Raw genomic sequence first — 23,685 nt, 5'->3', positions numbered from 1 at the left:
GTTAAAGAATAAGTTGAAAAAAAAATCTATTTGTTCCTTTCCAAAGGAAAAAATCACACATTAACCTGTGATGAATAAAGTTCCCATTTCTGCAGGTTGCTTTGTGTAGGAAATGGCACGGTGCCCCACTGACTTACTAAGAGCCAGTTGTAACCAAGAAACTTGTCATAAAGTAATGCAGCACTTGAGAGAGATCAATGTATGAGTGTTCATTAAACTAAGACAAGAAGTATTGATCTGCAGAAGGGGAGAGGAGCCCAGGGGACTTTCCAGCGGTGTGGAAGCAGGAGAAAGAAAGAGAGATGAGTGAACTAAACTGAGTTTTGATTCTGTTTCCTTTATCTAAAGTAGAATTTGCACACATTAAACATTAAACACATTAAACACATTAAAAAAGAAATGAAATAGCAGAAAAACAGCAGTACTCAAGTGGTCCATATAGTAAGGAGCGGTGGGCGAAGTGACCATTAAAACACCCGTGCAGCTGAAGAAGATGTGTTTGTAAGAGTTTGGTCTAAAATGGGAGCATATTTCCCCCAGTGTTTTGGAAGATTTCATTTGGACAGTGTTGATACTTAAAGTATATTTTTAATTGCAGCACCGAGGCATTTAGAAACTAGACCAGCATCGTTTATGAATCTCTGAAATTGATGGGGGGGGCTTCAGCACAACCAGTAAAAGACAACTTCATTTTTACGATGGGAATAGTCGGTAGCCTAGGAAATTGCTCCTACTAGCATTCATTAGTATTCACCTACCAGTAAAAGAAAAGTTGATTTGTTACTTACCAACCACTTCCTACTCTTTAATAATACTCATTATAAGCACCTCTGAATTCTACTACCTAGCAGAAAACTGAAATAATGAATTAGCTGATGGAGAAAAGATATAATATTCATCCCAGGACCATGGAGATGTATGTATTCATTCATTCCTCATTCATCCAATAAATATATATTGCCTACTTTATTCTAAGCAGTCTGCTAAGTTTGGTTTTGAACTCAAATTCAAACCTCACAAACAAATATAGGTCCAGTCTGCGTGCAATTTATGCTTCAATATAGAAAAAAATTTAATCAAATAATCACAAATAAATATATAATTACAAAAATGTGCATATAAAATAAAGACAAGATATCATGAAATTCTGTAACAAGAGAGCATCAGCTATTCTGTTATTTTATCCTGAAAATGACTACTGAATTAGTATTTGAAAAATCTGTACTTTGTTACACACATGGGGGGTGGGTTCAGGAAAGGAGAGGGGAAGAGCTTTGTACACTTGGGGAGCAGCACATAAAGATCCTGAATGAGAAAGAGCAAAATGGTTTAAACCACTGAAAGAAGGGCTGCATGGCTGAAGCACACAAAAATGGTGCCAGATGAGGCTGGCGTAGGAGGTGGGACTCAGCTCGGAGTTATGAACACCATGTTAAGGTTCTGTCCTAATTGTGACGGGGAGCAACTGAAAGGTTTTAAGTAATGGGAAGCGTCACCGTCCAGTTTATATTTGTAAAGGACGCTGCCACACATGGACAAAATTGAAGAGGGGCAAGAGTTTGGCAAAGAGGCCAGTTTAAAGCCTATTTCTGTAAAACAAGTGTGAGATGATGGTGACTTGAATGAGCAGAGTGACGGGGTTATTGAGAGTAGCTGGAGTAGGAAGTCAGGGCCGAAAGAGATTTTTGGGATCATGACAATCTTAGTCAGTTTGGGCTTCTGTAACATGAAGACGATCCATCCCGAGGCAAAACTCCTCTCCAGCTGTGAGTCTGCGAAACCAACAAGTCATGTGCTTCCGAAGTACAATGGTCAGGCAGGCACAGGACAGACATTTCTAATTCAAAAAGGAGAAATAGGAAAGTAGCTTGGGATTGACCTACACACACTACCAGATATAAAATGGATAACCAACAGGGACCTACTGTATAGCACAGGGAACTCTACTCAATATTCTGTAATTTAAAAAAACCGAAAAAGAATGAATATATGTATAACTGAATCACCTTGCTGTACACCTGAAACTAACACAACATTGTAAATAAACTATACTCCAATAAAATATTAAAAATTAAATAACAAGCAACTTTTCTTCCAAAAAAAAGAATAAAAGGGGTAATATGTCCCAAGTGAGCCTAAAACCTAACAGGGCAAAAAACACTAAACCTTAAGATTCAAGAAGAATCCTCTTTGGCTTGAGGGCAGCCTGATGATCTCGGAATCACCTTGGAGGAGTCATTTTCCCCTTGTCTTGAGCAGTGCCTGACCTCTATTGAGATGGCTAGCTAGGTGCTTGGTCTTTATCAAATGGTCACTTGGCTATACACTGAGCATACTTTTTCATTTTTTACAAAATGGATAGGCTGAGAGAATTGCAAATTTTAAAATTCTGTTCCTTTTTGCTTAACCATTCCATCTCAAAGTTATTTCTGTGTTCTCACATTTTACCATAAGCTGTCAGGAGGATCCAAGCCACTCCGTCAGCACTCTGTGTACACATCTCCTCAGCTGAACATCCACTTCCATCACTGGCAAGTTCTGTCTTCCACAAAACACTAGAACACAAACACAATTCACCAAGCTCTCTGCCAGTTTATAACAAAGGTCACCTTTCTTTTCCCCATTGTCCAATAACATCTTTCTCATTTTCATCCGAGACCTCCATAGAATGGCCTTTACTGACTATATTTCTATCCACATTCTCTTCATGCTTACTTAGGTGTTCTCTAAGAATATGGAAGATTTCTCTATAGCTCTCCTCTTTTCTTTGTGAGCCCTCACCAGAATCTATCTTTAAAAGTCCATCCGCAGCAATTTAGGTTTTTTCTAGCACACATCGCAAAACTCATCCAGCCTCTGTCCATTACTCAGTTCCAAAGAGGCTTCTATATTTTTAGATATTATTACCATAGGACCCCGCTTCTTGGTATCAATTACTGCGTTAGTCCATTCAGGCTGATATAAGAAAAGTACAGAAGACCAGGTGGCTTAAACAATGAACGTTTCTTTCTCACAGTTACGGAAGTTGGGAAGTCCAAGGCTAAGGCTGTCTGATGGCTGCTCCTTCCTGGTTCACAGATTGCTGTTTTCTCATCCCCTCACATGATGGAGAGGGATGACGAGCTTTCTGGGGTCTCTTTTGTAAGGACCCTGATCCCATTCATGAGGGATCCACTCTTACAACTTCATCACATCCCAAAGGCCCCACCTCCTAATACCATTAAGGTTTAGGTAGGATTTCAATGTGTAAATCTAGGGGGACAAACATTCAGTCCATAATAATCACCATACTCATATAACTTATTTGATAGTGGTAGGTGCCAAATAAACACCTGTTAAAACAATAGCAAGTAGGAAAAGAAGGAAGGAAGGAGGGAAGTTAGGATGTAGAACTTTCTTAATAAATATTCAGAATGAAGGAAGGAAAGAAAGAAGACAGGAAGGAAGAAGTTCTGGAGAAAGAAGCAATGGAAGAAGAGGAAAAAAACATCTTGGCAATCTGGCAGAAAATTGATGGAATCAGGTGCATTAAATTTCAGATCAAATTTAAAATTCGTGGGACCAGAGTCTCCCAAATAGTTGTGAAATTTACTTATACATACAGATGTTACGTTCCATTTTTTAAGCTGTTTCTTAATTTTGTCAGTAACAAAATTAAATCCATAAGATTGGCATGCATGTAGTATTCTGTTAAGGTTGATAGAATAAACCATGTTGCTGGGAAAGGATTGGGTAAGTCTAAACTGACGATGTAAGATGACAGGTAGTTGCTGGCTGACTTCTGGTGGACAGCAGCACACAGATCACCTTTGAATATTCCAGCCAGAAATGGATTATTTAAACAATTGATTTTGAATAAGAAGATTTTGTCATAAAAAACTGCTACTTGAAATCAAGCAAAGAAAGATCTTGGTCCTTTTTCAAGCAACTCCATCACATACTTTGGTGAAAATCAAGTCACTCTGGAAAAGGCAAAACTATGGAGACAGTAAAAAGATCAGTGGTTGCCAGAGGTTTGGGGAGAGGAAAGGATAAAAAGATTGAACATAGGAGATTTTTAGGGCAATGAAAATATTCTACATGATGTTGTATATATGTCATTATACATTTGTGAAAACCCATAGAAGGTACAACACAAAGAGTGAACCTTAATGTAAACTAAGGACTTTAGTTAATAATAATGTATCAATATTGGCTCATCACTTGTAACAAACACTGATACAAGATGTTAATAATAAAAACTTTGGGAGGGGGAAGGAATATAAGGAAACTCTCTCTACTTTCCAGTCAATATTTTTTGAAATTTGTAAATTTGAAAATGAGGTTTATTAATTAAAAACAAATCAAAGTCATTACTATCTTTCCATTCTTGCTAACACCATAGTCATTATATTTCGTCAGATAATGGTGAGCCCCAGCTTCTTGAGGAAAGAATATAAAGAAATACAAATATTAAAGGTAGATGAAGAATGCCTGTGGCAGGCTAATCTGTTGCCATCTTGCACAGGATTAAAGATGTAGTACTCTGTTTGTATACCTAGAAAACTTCAATCATGAAAAAGCTGTCAACTTTGGGAAGATGGCCCACAGAAACATAAATGGTTGCTCTCCTTATTTTTAGGTTTGTACAACAAGATATATCCCTGCAAATAGTTTTCTGGCCTCTTCCACTGTAAAAATAATACTTTTTTATTATTTTAATAAGAATAATTAATATTTATAAACAATGTCACTTCCTCCCAATTAAAATAAGTCATTAGAAGAGAGCTGAACTGAACAAAGCCTAAAATTTTTATTCAAAACAATTTGTTCATTCATCAAAAGGCACTTAAGTTTCAACTATATGTGTTGCTATCTATGGCCATCTTGAGAGAGAAGAGGCAGAGCTTTTTAGATGGCCATGCTCTCGAATCGACTCTAAAACCACAGAGATGGGAAATTTGTGTCCATTACTTCCTTGTGCATGCCATCTAAACATATATATAAAATATTAAATAAATATATAAATAATTAGTCTATTTTGGCCAGCTGTAACTCCATTTATAAGTTGTGTTTCCTTGTATAAACTGTTGCTCCTTTATTTCTGGATAAATCTTCAATCATGCCAAAAATTAAGTGAGGGCCTATCAGAGGGGAATATATAAGTAGGGTCAACTCTGCATCTGGGTTATCAAATAAAAAGTATTGGCTGTCCACGAACAAGATATTATGGCCCTCACATTTGAGTTATATGAGGTATCTCGCCACAACTACAGTCTTTGTGGTGGATCTGCATGAGAAATGATAATGAGGCATCTAGAGTTAGTAAAATATTTAGCAGTAGTGAGAAGCACTCAATAGCCACTTTTAAGTATTTGCTGCGTTCCAGATCCTGCCATATGGGTTAAGGTGCTCTTTATTTATCTGGTAGTTTTTGTGCACCTACGTTTAGCTAAGAACACTTCTGGACATGAGGGATATAACAGTAAATCAAAAATCCTGCCCTAATGAGACAAAATTCAAGGGGGGAGAAGGAAGCACAGATGAGAGAACTGGTAACTGCACACAGAATAAGTGAAGGGAGACTGTCCTGGAGGGGATGCTTGAGTTAGGTCTATTGGCCTATCCTTTTCTAGGTGGAAAGGGCACAGAGATCCATATACACATGGTGGAAGGCTGAAAAAGCAAAGTACTTTTGGAAAAGAGCAGATGCATTGTAATGAGTGAGGTATACAGGAAGCAAGTATGTAATCTAAGAAAGAGAACCAGGAAGGTCAGCCAAGATTATGAATTTAAAATTTATCAACAGAGGAATGGATAAAGAAGATTTGGTACATATATATACAATGGAATGTTACTCAGCTATAAAAAAGAACAAAATAATGCCACTTGCAGCAACATGGATGCAACCAGAGATTATCATACTAAGTGAAGTAAACCAGACAGAGAAAGACAAATATTATATGATAACACTTATATGTGGAATCTATTAAAAGGGTACAAATGAACTTATCTACAAAACAGAAATAGAATTATAGATGTAGAAAGCAATTTTATGGTAGCCAGGGGGAAAAGGGGGCCCTCCCCCTTTTGATTTATATATATAAAATAGATAACTAATACAACATTGTAAATCAACTATACTTCAATTAAAAAAACATAGCATGTGGACTGAATTTCAGAATGCAGAAATGAGAAGCAGTGAACATTTTCACGAAGAAAATACCATAGTCCACGTGAAAGATAATGAGGGCACAAAGTAAGCTTCAGGCAACGAGGATCTAGAGAAAAGAATCATCTAAAAACAGAATAATAATCAGAAATAAAGTGTGTGTGTGCCATACAGCTACATAAACTACAAAAAGAAAAGTCCCCAGAAGTGGTCACTGAATTCTTTTTAAGAATTAGGAGGTTGTCAGAGTATAGAGTCACTCAGAATATTGCTTAAACACTGTTATTTTATAATCTGACATATCCTTTGCATCTGTCAAGCTAGCCTGGGATGGTATAATGACATGTCATACCTGTTTTGTAATGGCAGGAAAAAAAGGAAAAAGGAAAGGGAAGGAAAGAAAAAGAAAAGAAAAGAAAAAAAGTAAAGAAAAGAAAAGAAAGGAAAAGAAAAAGAAAAGAAAAGAGAAACTGAAGGAAAAAGAACATGGAGATTTGGAGGTGATTCTCAAAGCCATCCTCCACTTTCATCCCTCATAACTGGGACATTAGCTTCCGTTATGCGCAGCATCATTCTGGATGGTCCATATGTTTTCCTAGCTGATTTACTTTCTAACTCTCCACTCCTCAGACGTCCAACATGCCTTCCCTGTATTTACTGTAAGATGGTAACTTTGGTTCTTATTTCATTAAGAAGCAAGCAGAATAGCAAGTACACAAGCACCTAGAAATATTCTATTAACTCTTGTTAAAGAGCCTCTTCTTGACTCCACATCTCCTTGTAACTACTCCCCCCTTTTCGGGCTCCTCTTTACAGAACAAAACTTCTCAGAGGAGCTGCCTGTGCTCACTGTCACCCATTCCTCTCCTCCCTTTCAATCTTGAATCCACGTGAGTCAGGTTTCTTTCCCATGACAACTCCAAAAATGCTATTGTCACCGATGGTAACAACCCTGCATTTCTATGTCCCAAGGTCAGTTCCCAGTACCCAGCCCACCTGGCCTGTCAGCAACTTCTAACAAAATAGATCACTCCCTCTTTCTTGAAATACCTTCTTCTCTTTGTTTCTGGGAACCATTCTTGTGGATTTCCCTTTGCCTCACTGGCTAATATTTTCCAGACTCACAGGCTTTTCCTCATCTGCCTGGTCTCTTTCTGTTGAAGAGCTTCAGGACTTAAGCCTTGGTCCTCTTTTTTTTTGGTCTACACTTACTCCTTTGGTGATCTGATCCAGTTCCTTGGCTTTAAATAACATTACTCTGCCTATGATTGCCAAATCTATGTCTCCAGATTAGACCTCTCCTTAACTCCAGATTAGAATACTGTATGCAACCCTCCATTTGCCATTTTTGTCCCGATAAGATATATTTCAAACCCAATGTACTTAAAATGACTCTCCTGATTTCCCCTCTCACTACAGTCTTTTACATCTCAATGAGTGTCAAGTTCAGTCTTCTGGGTGCTCAGGCCAAACTCCTTGGAGATGTATTCTCTCCCACACCAAAATTTCAATCTAAAAGCAAATCATCCTGGTTCTAGATGCAAAACATATCAGGAATCTGACCATCTCTCTGCATTGTTACTGCTACCACTGTAGTCAAAGGCGCCATCATCTCTCCTGTAGATTATTGCAACAGCCTCCATACTGGTTTCCCTACTTTCATCTTTGTCCCTTCAATATCTGTTCTCAAAACAAGAGGCAGAGTGATTATCTCAATATGTATGTAATTCATACCATATCACACGCAGCTTAAAACCTCCCCATGCCTTTCCACCCAACTCAGAGTAAATGCCAAAGCCCTCTCACCAGCTACCTATGAGACCACTTCCCCTCCTACCAGCCCCTCGCTCATTCTACAACACTTCACTGGCCTCGTTGTTGTTCTTACACAAGTACGTTGCTGTACTCCCCCAGCTCAAGGAATTGCCCTTGCTCCAACCTCTGCCTAGAATTCTCTTCCACCAGGTATTTCCCTACTTCTTTCTCGAGAGAGTCTTTACTCAGCCTTCACCGTTTCAGGAAACCTTCCTGACAATTCTGCTTAAAACTGCAACACATCCTATTAGCATTCTCTGTCTCCTTCACTGCCTCATTTACTCATAATATTTTTCTTCTGATGTACTACACAATTTATTGGTCTCATGTATTGTCTCTGATCACCCACCAGAATGTCAGCTTACTGAGGGCAGGGGTTGTTGACTCTATAACACAAAGATTCATTGCCAACTCTTGAAAGGTGTTTAATATATAGCTGTTGAATACAGTAGGAATATTTTAGGATGATAAAAGGTTATCAAGCTGAATACTATATAAAGAGTAGTAGGGAGGAGAAAGGGTGAAAAGGGGATTGACTATCTCAAAGCAACAGTATAAAAGAGGAAGCCCCAAACCATCCTGTAGTTGCAGGTTCTGGAAGGGAATCTACGGTGCCACCTCAAATGTGTGCCCCACATGTGAAGAGTAGAAATATTTCCAGCACAGTGTTCATTTTGGGTAACCTAATTATATTTTAAATTTATTTCCTCATCAGGTTACTACAGAGCATGATGGCTGCTTTGTACAAATTTTACAGCTTCATGAGCTGAAGCACGTATAAAGGCTGCATATCTCATCTAGAATCCCAAAGCAAGTCAGTGATGGAGCCAGAAAAATAAATTATGGCTTCCACATTCCTCGACACTATTTGAAATTACTAAATGTTACTTTATAAGACAAATAGATTTTAAAAATATGTAGCATTTTGTAGTCATATAGTATTTTCCTTAAAGAATAATGGCATAAGGATTTTTGATATTATTACTTCTACACTGTGACTCACAGGCAGAAAGAAAATTATTCTTAGCTAGGCCAAGAGAAGAATCTGTGTTCATGCCAAATTGCAGCCGTTTACAAGGATGGATTCACATGTAACATATGGCCCAAGTCCTATTGATTCTGCTTATGACTATTAAGTTTCCAAAGTGTTAGATGTTAAAACATCTTGTTCCCATTTGTGCTGGCTTAGTTATTCCAATTAACATTAATAGGAGTTCTAGGATGCATTCAGAGAATATGTGGTATTTCACAGAATTTTATTACCAATTACTTTATGGCCACTTATGATATTTCCAGTCATATTTACTAAGATGTAACACAAGCATATTTCTCTGAGAAAAATTTCAAGTGATCATCAAAGGGCTGTGGCATATTTTAAATAGAATTACTATTGTGACATGATTAACTTTTCATTCATGAGGGTTAAAAGCATCATCAGTCATTTCTCTCATGTTTAGACCAGGATATCATTACAATATATCACCTAAATGAAGGCTAAGGAGCAGAACAATAAGATGTAAATACCCCACCTTTTATGGCTCGCCGTCTTTGAAATGTATACCCAAAAGGGAGGTCCGGCTTCTGGGCTTTAAATTAATTTATTCAACTATTTCAGAGGCTGTCAATGGAGATAATAATTTCTCCTGTGTTAACCAGTTCATTGTTAAGGTTTTTATAAAGTGCATCTATGTAGTCTGAAAATTAGGTCTTCAGTAGCTGAGGTGGTCTTTGCACTTTGCATGTACATAATATACAAATGCTGCAGTTCTACAGTCCTGGCAGTTAGGAAAACATTGCAAATATAAAATAACGAGGCTAGAGGAAAGCTAGTCAGCTGCCTCTTTGTCTGACTTTCCTTCCTGCAGAGTGTGAAAAATGGGGCTCACAGGTACCTGTAGGTCGTTAAAGTAGTTTCCTCTTATTTCCTGGAAAGTCCAAATTATTTTCTATCCATTCTGCCTTCTCTAGTGTCAAAGCAGGGGAACAAACCTTTATTTTCTCTCTATTTTTTTTTTCACTCTGACTCACACTCTCCACTTTCTTTTGGAGTCATAATTCACTAGGTTAGGACGTATAGTAAGTATGTTACCTTTTGACTTTTACATCTTCTCTTTGACTTGTTTCTTAATATTTTCTTTTGTTTTCACTGAGGTCAAAAGGGAAGGATCAATAAAACCTGCAACAAATAAGCCATAAAGAAGCAAACCGCACTATTTATTGGACTAGACTTATTCTAACACAGCGTATCAGCTGAATGTTAAAAATGTTAAATTGTCTGTAACAGAGTAAAGTGAATTACTAACAGACTCATTTATCCTGCAAAGAAACTTGAAACCCTCATGTGTATGTCTATTCCCATTTATATGTGTATACCTCTGTGTGTGTTTATGTTTGGTGTGGTGTGTGTGTGTGTGTGTGTGTGTAGACAATGGGCTATCAATTTTAAACATTTTAGGTTTTATAAACATTTATTATTTTAACTGAAATGCATCAGAACCACGTCTCATTCATTTTTGATCCTGTATTCTGACAAAAGTTCACCAAAATTACCAATTAACTAGAAACAGTATATAGCTTTCCATCTTTTCCCATTCTCTTTCATTAAATTCAGCTGAGATTAGATAAAATCTTCTATATTTTCCTTCAAGTTCTCTGAACACAGGTTTGTGTTTACATAGTGTGGCTCTTTCTGCTTGAGTTTCTCCATTCTCCGTAATGAAGACAAAAAAACCAAAGATGTTATCTTGTGTTTCTAATCTATTAACAGTTTTAATTTACCTTGACACCTAAAATGAACTATTTCCTACTTCATTAATTTATTCACTTCCATATTCATTGTTTCATTCAACATTTATTGAGTGCCAACTAAAGGCATTAGCTTTGAGTTTATAGTTTAGTGAGAAAAAGTAACACATAAATAAAACACATTGTGATAAATGCCATAACAAAGGTATGAATAGGTGCTATGTGAATACAAAGGAATGAAATAATTCTGCCTGGGGAATTAAGGAAAGCTGTACATGTGGTAATATAAATTGAATTTTAAGATATAGAGATTTCATAGGCTGCTTTCCCTGTCTCAAATGGGGTGCTGGAATGCCTTTATACTTCAAAATTACCTGGAGGCATTCAAGATCACAACTCCTAAGAAAATTGCAAATTGATCTATATAAGTGGAATGTATAAGGTAGACAGAAGGGTATGGCAGGAGATAAACCTACTAAGAACTAAGGAAATTTATTAAGGAAGTTTTATATTAAAGCTTTTAACTTTACTATGTTGGTAATTAGGAATTTATGAATGAAAGTGGCCTGATTAAACAGGAATTGTTCAAAAGAGTAACCTTGTGGTATTAAGTCAGATGAACCAGTTAGGAGGGCCTCCAGACACCATTTTTTCAGGATGAAGATGAATCTTAACCAAAAAAATGGGTTCTGGGCTTCCCTGGTGGCGCAGTGGTTGAGAGTCCGCCTGCCGATGCAGGGGACACGGGTTCGTGCCCCGGTCCGGGAGGATCCCACATGCCGCGGAGCGGCTGGGCCCGTGAGCCATGGCCGCTGAGCCTGCGCGTCAGGAGCCTGTGCTCCGCAACGGGAGAGGCCACAACAGTGAGAGGCCCGCGTACCGCAAAAATAAATAAGTAAATAAAATAAAATGGGTTCTAGTGGTGGCACCAGTTGGAGTTACTTTAGAAAATGGCATTCCTGGCAATCTAGAAACAGGACTTAAATTGGAGAGTCCAGAGCGTGTTAGAGTTGAGGGGGAACATACCAATTATTTATTTACACTCTACTTTATATCCCAAAAGGTTTTTATAATGGCTTAGAGAAATATAAACACTTCAATAAGATTCTAAAAGATAAAAAATTCAGTGTCAAGAATAAAGGAAGATCAAAATGTGGGGTGAGATCAGAGAGAATAAATCATGTATATCCAGGCAATGAGACTACGCATCCTTTCTAGCACATTCTATTTAAACAGTAATCCACATTTTATTGTTCATCTTTGGAGAAAACAATTCTAATAAAAATAAATGTGTTTAAACTCCGTAGATTTAAAAACAAACATAGGAAGGACTGGGTAGTAAGATAAATAACTGGAGAATAGAAGTTCAGGATAGATAACAATGAAGTGAAACTTAAGAAGAGGAAGTAAAATATTTATCAAGCGCCACTTTGATGCAGGCATCATGATAAGAACATGCACGTGAGCATTACAGTCATCAGGTGCCTTGGATCATTCTCTGTGTTTCTTTCCATGGCCGTATTACAGTGGGGTAAGTGTGGATACGTGGAATCTAAAAAAAAGATAGAAATGAAATTATTTACAAAACAAAAGTAGACCCACAGGCATAGAAAACACACTTTTGGTTACCAAAGAGGACAGGGGTGTGGGGAGGGATAAACTGGGAGACTGGGATTAACATACACACACTATTATATGTAAAATAGATAACCAGCAAGGACCGACTGTATAGCACAGGGAACTCTACTCAGTGTCTTGTAATAGCTTATAAGGGAAAAGAATCTAAACAAGAATAGATACAACATTGTAAATCAACTATATTTCCATGATTTTTTTTAAAAAGAGCAAAGGAAGGGCTTCCCTGGTGGCGCAGTGGTTGAGAGTCCGCCTGCCGATGCAGGGGACACGGGTTCGTGCCCCGGTCCGGGAAGATCCCACATGCTGTGGAGCGGCTGGGCCCGTGAGCCATGGCCGCTGAGCCTGTGCGTCCGGAGCCTGTGCTCCGTAACGGGAGAGGCCACAACAGTGAGAGGCCCGCGTACCTCAAAAAAAAAAAAAAAAGCAAAGGAAGTGTGGATAATGTTTATCTTCTAAGTTGTCTGTGTTTATGTTAAATATACTAAGCCTATTTTAAATCCATATTATTTTTAATGAAATAGTGAACCATAAAATGCTAAATTTGAAAGGAATCAGAATCATAGTCTCACATACCTGTTTTACATCTGGGGAATCAGAATCTCAGAGATGAGAAATGATGTGTGCAAAGTCTTCCTGCTTGTCAGTGCTGAGCTCACCAAACCTGAAACCTCAATCTCAGCATTAAGCTAAGTACTATAAGCTGATCACACTTGGATTCCTCTGGCTTTGGTAGGAGTTATATAGTAATTTTTGCCTAGCATGATTTTCCACTTGAAATTCAAACATCTAAGAACAGATGACTGTCTACTTCTCTATCAATATACAGTTTGCGAATACAGTGCTCATCTGGAGCACAATGTGAAAGAGCAGTAATACTCTTCCAGGAATATAAGGTGAAATAAGGTAGAAAAGAGCAAGAATAAAGGATTTTTCAACAGAACGTGGGAGAGATAAGGGAAACTACGGAAACATAAACTTAGGCCTACTTTCCCATTTAAGTTAGAAAAGAGACCGTTGGAATATGTGTCAGTCACTTTGTCATATGTACTATAACATGATTTATTTTACATGAACAAGATGAAGGCTGTTATTGTATATCAGGGAGAGATGCCAGTGCAGCTCTGAACAGTAGATTAGAGAGAGTTTATTCAGCATTTTCCAACTAAAAAGCTCATCCTACTCTGAGACCACAGTGAACAAGGGTCAAACACCAGGAAGGCACTGGACATTTGAATACAGAAAGTCACCTTACCTAAAAAGCCTGGTATTAAACATCTTCAGTAATCCACAGCAAAGTCAGACCCATTTACAAGCAACTTATTAAAGCAATAATATGGATCGTGTGAAGTTTCTATCACAGAGGAGATGATGATAAACTATACAATATCTACTAGTATGATTATAAGATACAGACATAGAATTGATATATTTTATGAACCGTGTTTATTGCTTTATTTTTTGTGAAAGCGAAACAATTGCTTTCAGGATTTCATAGGTGCTCTAAAACCTATTCTTCGTCTCTTTCCCAGTCCACCCAAGCCCTCCCCCATGCTAAAGTTGAACCAAAAATTGTCCTGACCCCGCACGATGAGCCGCATGAAATGAGAACTCAAAATGAATCCCCCAATTTTGGATGGAATGCTAAGGACATTATGGTTATATCACCTTTCATTCAACCCTCACTTATTTCAGATTTTGATCTTCATTTAAAATATGCATCTCCTGAATCCTTCTTATGCCTTCTGAATAAATGAATATGTGATCAGAACAAACAAATGCATATTTTCCTCTCCTGTCAAATAATAACTGACCATCAGAATGGAGTGAATTCAGGTCTCTGTTAAGATACTATCCTATGTTCACAACATCAGCTGAATTTGGATTTTTGATACAGAGTTCTACATTTATGTTAGAAATATCTACTAGAAAGCCAACCAAGAAATCAGGAGGGACCAGCATAAATGAATGACAGCTTACAATGCATAGACTCCAAAGCAGTTCAGAATAGGACTAAGGAGCATTGAGAAAATGGTAATAAAAGTAACAAGAGAAATGACTCCTGCTTCAAGCATATTACTATTTTATTCTAAAAGTTAGTAGTTTGTTCTGCCTTCTTGAGATTTTCCTGATTCTCAAATTTTCAGCCACCAGAGAGCAAGTCTACAAATCAATCAGGAAATTCAAACTCTGAAATCAGTAAGATCACACTTCTAAAGCATGTTTCAACTTTGCAAAGGAGGTAGTGACATAGCCTATGTCCCTATGGCTAGCCTAAAGTGAAAAAAAAATGGCGTTTTCTTTATTCTGAGAATTTCCACCTTTATGATGGCTGTGGAAACCTTAGCAAAGCATATGACCATTAAATTTAAGTTTCTCTGCAGACTTACTAAATTTCAAAACTGAATGGGACTTAAAAAGTCATCCCATGGCTAATTCATTTTTTTTTACACAAGAGAAGGTTATACATTTGAATTTCTATTTCCATTTCTCTGAGTATAAAATTAAAGGAAATGGACACTCTTACTGAGTGATATCTTAATTCAAATGACACCTCTTTAGTTTCAAAAGCAGGGCTAATATCCATTTGTTCATCTTTAGAAAAGTTGTAACTATAGAGCATTAAGGAGCACTTTGTTTGGGTTTTTTTTTTTGGTAAATTATTTACTTATTTATTTTTGGCTGTGTTGGGTCTTTGTTGCTGAACGTGGTTTTTCTCTAGTTGCAGCGAGCGGGGGCTACTCACCGTTGCGGTGCACGGGCTTCTCATTGTGGTGGCTTCTCTTGTGGCAGAGCATGGGCTCTAGGTGTGCGGGCTTCAGTAGTTGTGGCTCATGTGCTCTAGAGCACAGGCTCAGTAGTTGTGGTGCGTGAGCGTAGTTGCTCCGCTGCATGTGGGATCTTCCCGGACCAGGGCTCTAATCTGTGTCCCCTGCATTGGCAGGCGGATTCTTAACCACTGCACCAACAGGCAAGTCCCTTAAGGAGCAGTTTGAATAAGACAAAAAATAAATAAGACGAAGTAAATAAATAAGTGATGCTTATCTCTCTCCTCTTACAATAGGAAACAGAACCAATGTAAGAAAAAGGCACTTTTGCAAATAGATTCTGTAAATCAGCAGTAAATAAGCTTTGTACTTAAAATATATATATATCTCATGAAAGCAGAAAAAGTTCCGTACACTCTTCCTATGGGTGAGTGATTTCTTGTCCTAAACTTCTACATTTCATATCTTCATTTTATTTCTTTACCTTATTACTAGTTTGTGTAATCAAAGATACTGCCATGGAATCTCAGAAAAGAGTGTATTTTCTATTGTATAGAACAAATACCTAAAAATTTTTTTCAAGTAAGGAAAATATTGATGTGCGTCATAAAAATGCACATCCTCTTAAGGATTTTACCTGCAGTGATTCCTATCTGCCTGGTTCACTTATGGTGTGTTAACAATCCTTTCAAAGTGAACAAGATTTTATCTCACAGAAAAGATCTCTTAGTTTTATTATCTAACCAAAATTTGAGCAAAATATATTTATAGTAGAATTTTAGTAAGTTGATGAAACTAAGATGAACCTAATTATTGGAAATAATTTGTTAATTGATAATAGTTTTAATATCAATATTCTGAAATATCTTTTAGTGTAAAAAGCACTGTGAACCCAGTGCCTAATCTTGGTTTTTTTAATGTTCCCTCAAAAATTAGAGGGAAGTAGTGAAAATTAAATATATTTTAAAATAATAAAGTTGGGGTAAACATAAATTTGCATCACACATCTGGCACTGCTCTGATGGCATTGTCCAATAAAAGAAATCAGCGTTCCTTGGAGAAGCGACTGATTCTAGGACTAAGACAAGGTAAGCCTCAAGCATCTTGTAGTGCCAGAAAGACAGTGGTCAAAAAGCAAAGGATGGAGGTGTGTCAAAGGGATATAGGAGCCAATAAAGAGCCTCCAAATGGTCAAAGACAGAACAATCCAATCAGGAAAAATAATTAACATATTACTATATATTACTCCAAAGTACATGTTTAAGAGTATAAAGGTATGAAGTTAATATCATGCTGACACAAGTAAATGATTGAATAAATAATTAAATGAAGAGGAGAAAAATCTGTGTAGAAAAATGCCAAATAACTTACATGTATCTCCTCCTTCAAGGAGGTGAGGCATCCTCTCCACTTTTTCTTTTTAACCATTAATGATTTTATTATATTAATATTGTATTCTTCCTTACACCAACATAGATGTAAAATACAATTATTAATCTATTACCTTTTTAAATTTTTATTTTACATTGGCGCATAGTTGATTAACAATGTTACATTGCTGTACACTCTCCACTTCTTAAATGTGGGCCACAGAGTAACTTGCTTCCAAAGAACACAGTATGGAAAGAGGAGGAAAAGTAACTTAGCAGTGGAGAAACCTGGTAATCATTACCTTCACCAGGTAATAATGGTTAACATTAATGGTGAAAATTCACAGTGGCAGGGTGTACCCTTGAGGTGACGTGATGAAAATCGCACTTCATCTCCGTGATCTATTTCCTAAAAACCCATAACCTCCCTCTAACCAAGAAAAAAATCAAACAACCCAATTTGAGGGATAGTCTACAAAATATCTGATCAGTAATCCTCAAAACTGTCAAGGTCATCAAAAGCAAGGAATCCTGAGACACCACCTTAGCCAAGAAGCACCTTAGGAGATACAATGGATTACATGGTTACATGTAACCATGGTAACCTGGATGGGATGCTGAAACAGAAACTATGATTAATGCAAAACTAATGAAATCCGAATAAACTACGGGTTTCAGATAATAATAACTTAGTAAATATTAGTTCTTTAGTTGTGACACATGTTTCAGAGTCATGTTAAATGTTAACAACACGGGAAATTGGTTGTGTGAGGTATATGTGGTATCTTTGCAGCTAAAACTACTGTAAATAAAACGTGTAGTTTTTAGAAGAGTAATGTGAAATGTTTCTGAAATCAGAAAAATGGGAAACATCCATTTTTATACAGAAGCAATCACTATAAAATTGTTTAGAATACATTTCCTAGACCAGCCATATCTCTCGCTCCTTACAGATAATCCTAGAGAATATTTTAGAGCAATTTATAATGACTCTTTCATTCACCATGCATTTATCAAGCACCTAATATCTTATCTATCTTGTCTATTTCCACTGATGAAAATAATAATAAAAATAATAATATCACCTGATATTTAGTATAGTAAAGATGAGGTAAGTACTATTTTTCATGCATTATCTTAGTTAGTCATACCACAAAACAAGGAAATTCCATGGCGGTTCAGTGGTCTGGACTCTGCACTTACGCAGCATGTGCAAGGGTTCAATGCCTGGTCGGGGAACTAAGGTCCCACAAGCTACGCAGTAAAAATAAATAAATAAATAAGTAAGTAAGTAAGTAAATAAATAAACAAAATACTGCCCATAACAACAAAACAAGGGTTTTGCCTTTGGAAAGTACAGAGAGTTACTGTGAGTCTTAATTTTAAATAGGGCTGATAGGTTTAATAGATTCAGCAACTGAGGCAAGATAAAGCTGGAACTGTAATTCCAAGCATGTGGTTTAAGTTTGGGTCTTTTTGCTTCAGTGATTACAGCTACAGATGCTTTCATTTTAACTGCAGGGGCAGACAAAGAGGTGGGTCAGAATCAAGGCATAAGTCATGTGAATTCAAGCTTTTATTTCTTGGTGAAAACTACATGATTCATCTTTATATCAATAGGAGAGGTTGCTTTTTAAAGTTTAATTAGATAGGAGTATATCCAGAATGTTTATGAAAATACCTAATTTGAGTTAATGTTATCAGCACATATGAATAAATATAAAGATGATTTCTCCAAATATGCTCTGTTCATTCATTCTAAGGCCTAGAAAACTTTTTAAAATTCACAATTACAAATAGTGAAAAATAACGCTAGCCTCACTCAAAGGGACCTAAAAATATTGCCAATAATTATCAGAGCAAACCTTGGAAAGATCATACAAACTTGAGCACCAGTACCTCTACCAATTGTAATAAAATTTATCAAATTTTTATGTTAAAGATGTTTCTATGATTTTAAATTATACAATGGAAATAGCAGCTTCATAAAGAAATATTACTTTTAGGCAGGGGCCATAGATTTCCTAGAATAAAAGTTCTTTTGTTCCTAAGATTGGAATAGTCTCTATGTAGCCTAAAGAGTACAGGAGTGAGGATAAACTAAAATGATGTATCTGAAACCCCTCTATGACCTGGAAAATACCACACATGTATATTGGTATTATACTTCTTTTTTTCTAGATTTATACAAAAAAATATGATCCCTTTTTATTTCCACTGTTGACAAAGGCAGATTCACTTCCTACATGTTGAAACGAGTGAATTATGCCAATTGCAGGAAAGTAGCCCCAATAACTAGATTTTAAATGTACAAATCTGATTTTCCAGCTGATTGATTGACAGCACCGTTAGAACTTTTATGGAATTAAAATATATGTACAGAACAATACACACAAGTCCATATGCTTAATTATTTTCTGTAACAGAGCACACGCAAGTGAAGAATGCCCTTACTGAGCATGGTTACGTTACCAGAAATCAGAACTCTCTCTGATGTCCCCTCCAGTCACCACCCGCCAAGGGTAACCTCTATCTTTATTTCTAACAGCATAGGTTAGTTTTACCCGTTTCATATTTTGTTTGATTGATTTCATACAGTGTGCAGTGTTTGTTTTGTATCTCACTCCTTTCACTGGGTGTTGGTTTGTGTGATTCATTTATATCATTAATTACAGTGAAGTTTGGTCATTCTCATCACTGTACAGTATTCCATTGTGTGAGAATATTACTATATATTTACCTATTACTCTCTTGATAGGTGTTTGGGTAGCTTACAGTTTGGGACTAACGCAAATACTGCTATGATGTGGAGATTCCTAAAGATGCTACCAGAAAACTATTAGAGCTAATCAATGAATTTGGTAAAGTTGCAGAATAGAAAATTAATGCACAGAAATCTCTTGCATTCCTATACACTAACGACAAAAAATCTGAAAGAGAAATTAAGGAAACACTCCCATTTACCATTGCAACAAAAAGAATAAAATGCCTAGGAATAAACCTACCTAAGGAGACAAAAGATCTGTATGCAGAAAACTATAAGAAAGACACTGATGAAAGAAATTAAAAATGATACAAACAGATGGAGAGATATACCATGTTCTTGGATTGGAAGAATCAACATTGTGAAAATGACTATACTACCCAAAGCAATCCACAGATTCATTGCAATCCCTATCAAACTACCAATGGCAATTTTAAGAGAACTAGAACAAAAAAATTCATAATTTGTCTGGAAACACAAAAGACCCCAAAGAGCCAAAGCAATCTTGAGAAAGAAAAACAGAGCTGGAAGAATTAAGCTCTCTGACTTCAGACTAAACTACAAAGCTACAGTAATCAAGAGAGTATGGTACTGGCACAAAAACAGAAATAAAGATCAATGAAACAGGATAGAAAGCCCAGAGATAAACCCACACACATATGGTCACCTTATCTTTGACAAAGGAGGCAAGAATATACAATGGAGAAAAGACAGCCTCTTCAATAAGTGGTGCTGGGAAAACTGAACAGCTACATGTAAAAGAATGAAATTAGAACACTCCCTAGCACCATACACAGAAATAAACTCAGAATGGATTAAAGACCTAAAGGTGAGGCCAGACACTATAAAACTCCTTGGGGAAAACATAGGCAGAACACTCTATGACATAAGTCACAGCAAGATCCTTTTTGACCCACCTCCTAGAGAAATGGAAATAAGAACATAAATAAACAAATGGGACCTAATGAAACTTAAAAGTTTTTGCACAACAAAGGAAACCATAAACAAGACAATAATACAACCCTCAGAATGGGAGAAAATATTTGCAAATGAAGCAACTGACAAAGGATTAATCTCCAAAATATACAAACAGCTCATGCAGCTCAATATCAAAAAAACAAACAAACAACCCAATCCAAAAATCTGCGGAAGACCTAAATAGACATTTCTCCAAAGAAGATATACAGATTGCCAACAAATACATGAAAGGATGCTCAACATCACTAGTCATTAGAGAAATGCAAATCAAAACCACAATGAGGTATTACCTCACACTGGTCAGAATGTCCATCATCAAAAAACCTACAAATAATAAATGCTGGAGAGGGTATGGAGAAAAGGGAACCCTCTTGCACTGTTGGTGAGAATGTAAATTGATATAGCCATTATGGATAACAGTATGGACGTTCCTTAAAAAACTAAAAGTAGGGCTTCCCTGGTGTCGCAGTGGTTGAGCGTCCACCTGCTGATGCAGGGGACACGGGTTCCTGCCCCGGTCCGGGAAGATCCCACATGCTGTGGAGCAGCTAGGCCCGTGAGCCATGGCCGCTGAGCCTGCGCGTCCGGAGCCTGTGCTCTGCAACGGGAGAGGCCACAACAGTGAGAGGCCCACGTACCGCAAAAAAAAACAACTAAAAGTAGAACTACCATATGACCCAGCAATACCACTACCGGGCATATACCCTGAGAAAACCATAATTCAAAAAGAGTCATGTACCATAATGTTCATTGCAGCTCTATCTACAATAGTCAGGACATGGAAGCAACCTAAGTGTCTATCAACAGATGAATGGATAAAGAAAATGTGGCACATATACACAATGGAATATTACTCAGCCATAAAAAGAAATGAAATTGAGTTATTTGTAGTGAGGTGGATGGACCTAGAGTCTGTCATACAGAGTGAAGTTAGTCAGAAAGAGAAAAACAAATACCGTATGCTAACACATATATATGGAATCTAAAAAAAAAAAAAGATTCTGATGAACCTAGTTGCAGGGCAGGAATAAAGACACAGACATAGAGAATGGACTTGGGGACATGGTGAGGGATAAGGGTAAGCTGGGATGAAGTGAGAGAGTGGCATGGACATATATACACTACCAAATGTGAAATAGATAGCTAGTGGGAAGCAGCCACATAGCACAGGGGGATCACCTCGGTGCTTTGTGACCACCTAGAGGGGTGGGATAGGGAGGGTGGGAGGGAGACACAAGAGAGAGGAGATATGGGTATATATGTATACATATAGCTGATTCATTTTGTTATACAGCAGAAACTAACACACCCTTGTAAAGCAATTATACTCCAATAAAGATGTTAAAAAAAATACTGCTATGATGAACATTCTCTTACATGATTTTTGGTGACTATTTGTATACATTCCTGTTGGGGTTTTGGTGTTTAGATTATGCATATGATCTGCTCTAACAGATATTACAGTCAGCTTTTGACAAACAGAAATTCACTTGAGAGTCAAAAATAAAACACAAATAAATTTTATTCCAAAAACAAGCAAGCAAGCTTGCTTGGTTAGCCTCTTAACTGTAGAATCTTGAATATCAAGTATGAAATATATCTGTGGAAAAAAAGTATCCAAATAAATAGAATAGACTATTTTCCAGGTTTTTTTTCCAGTTTTTACCCTTATTATGTACTCTATTTTCTTACAACTATTCCATTTAGGACATTTCTAAGTGCTGCTTCTTTGTCCTAAAAATAGATGAATAAATTTAAAATGTGCTGTTTTCTAAACATTTTGTTCACCTTATACAATTTTACGTTGTCTGATGAACAGTTACAGATACTAAAAATTTCAATGCTTCTCCCTGCAGTAATAGATCTACAAAAAGAAACATTCATCTACATCATCATTTTAATTACCATTTCACATGCTAAGGTCAATAGATTCTGACCTTCAAAACACTTAATATGCCTTTCTCATCAGAGACATTATATAAGAACATCTCCACTGATGAATTAAATACATGGAATGTTACTAACATCAGAATTTATATCTGTACATGTATGTAGATGTGTGTATAATCCTGCATATTTACATTTCAATTCTAGTGCAGATGTGCACATAATGGCTCAATAAATATGAATATTAGTCATTAACCCAAGAAATATTTTCACTTCTCTATTATGTTCAATGTTCTGTGCTAAGCACTTGAAGGAGGACGAGGCTGAGTACCACAAATAACATATGGCCCAGGAAGGGTTGCAATACCTGCGCACACGTGAACGTAAGTTACAAATGATATGAGCTGTGAGAAAGGTACACATCGATACTTGGTTTATGAGGAGAGTTTTGCATTTTATGGAGAATGAGAGTCATGGGAGGATGATTTAAAATGACATGAGTTTTTAAAATAATGGGTAGAAACTGGACTTGTGGACATGTGAGGTTAGCATTTTATGCAGAGACAGTAACCAGGCAAAGGCGTGGAGGCAGGGCAAGCAAACAGCTTAGCTTGATTGGGACACAAAGTACACTAAGGGGGGAAATAGGAGGGGAAAACATACTGTGTCAGTGCCATTCTCACCTGGGTGACTTGGTCATCCTAATTCTGGGTCCTACCTGAGCGGTAGATTTCCCTTGAGTCATTTCATTTCTCTGAATCTCTGTTCTCTCATCTGTAACATAAGCAGGTTGAACTAGATCGATTAGCTTCCAAACACAAAATTTATGGAACTCCAGTTGTAAATTCATTCTGGATAGTATGTGGTATCTATTTAATTATATGTGCATGTACAAGCTGTCCACTTAAGGATGATGTGGGCTTCCACTCCAGTAGACAAATGTACTTGAGAAAATAGTCATACATTGTCTTTTAAAAAGTATACTTTCAGAGATAAAATTATTATCGATTTGGTTAACATAATTTTTTTACTCAAAAAAGTAAAAGAAACTGAGAAATAGATAAATGAATAGAGAAATCAGAAAAATGGCTGGGAAAATATACATATGATGATAAATTAGATGATATGATTAGAAAGATACTTACATTTACAATAACTAGGATAAAAAGAATTCCTAGGAGTATCTTTAAAAAAAGCATGTATAATACCTATGTGAAAGAAAATTTACAAGACTAACAAAGAAGTAAGTAGCATTCCTTCCACCTCATTCTTTTGGTCAAAACGGTCTCTGGCCAGGAAAATAGTTTAAATTCACACTGTCTTCTTGATAGGTACACTCAACATCATAAAAACGTAAATATTTCCTCTAAAAAAACCCAACAGAATTGTTTTTGAACCAAACTAATTCTGATATTCTAATGGAAAAAAGTAAACAAGCAAGATGATATAAAACCACAATTATTAAAACCATTTTTCACTTGAACATTGATAAACAGATCAAAAGAACAGAAGAAAATGTCCTAAATGGAATAATTGTAAGAAAATAGAGTACATAATAAGGGTAAAAGACTA

Source organism: Lagenorhynchus albirostris, chromosome 4 (assembly GCF_949774975.1).
Source record: "Lagenorhynchus albirostris chromosome 4, mLagAlb1.1, whole genome shotgun sequence".
NCBI lineage: Eukaryota > Metazoa > Chordata > Mammalia > Artiodactyla > Delphinidae > Lagenorhynchus > Lagenorhynchus albirostris.
This window is presented reverse-complemented; position numbering follows the sequence as displayed.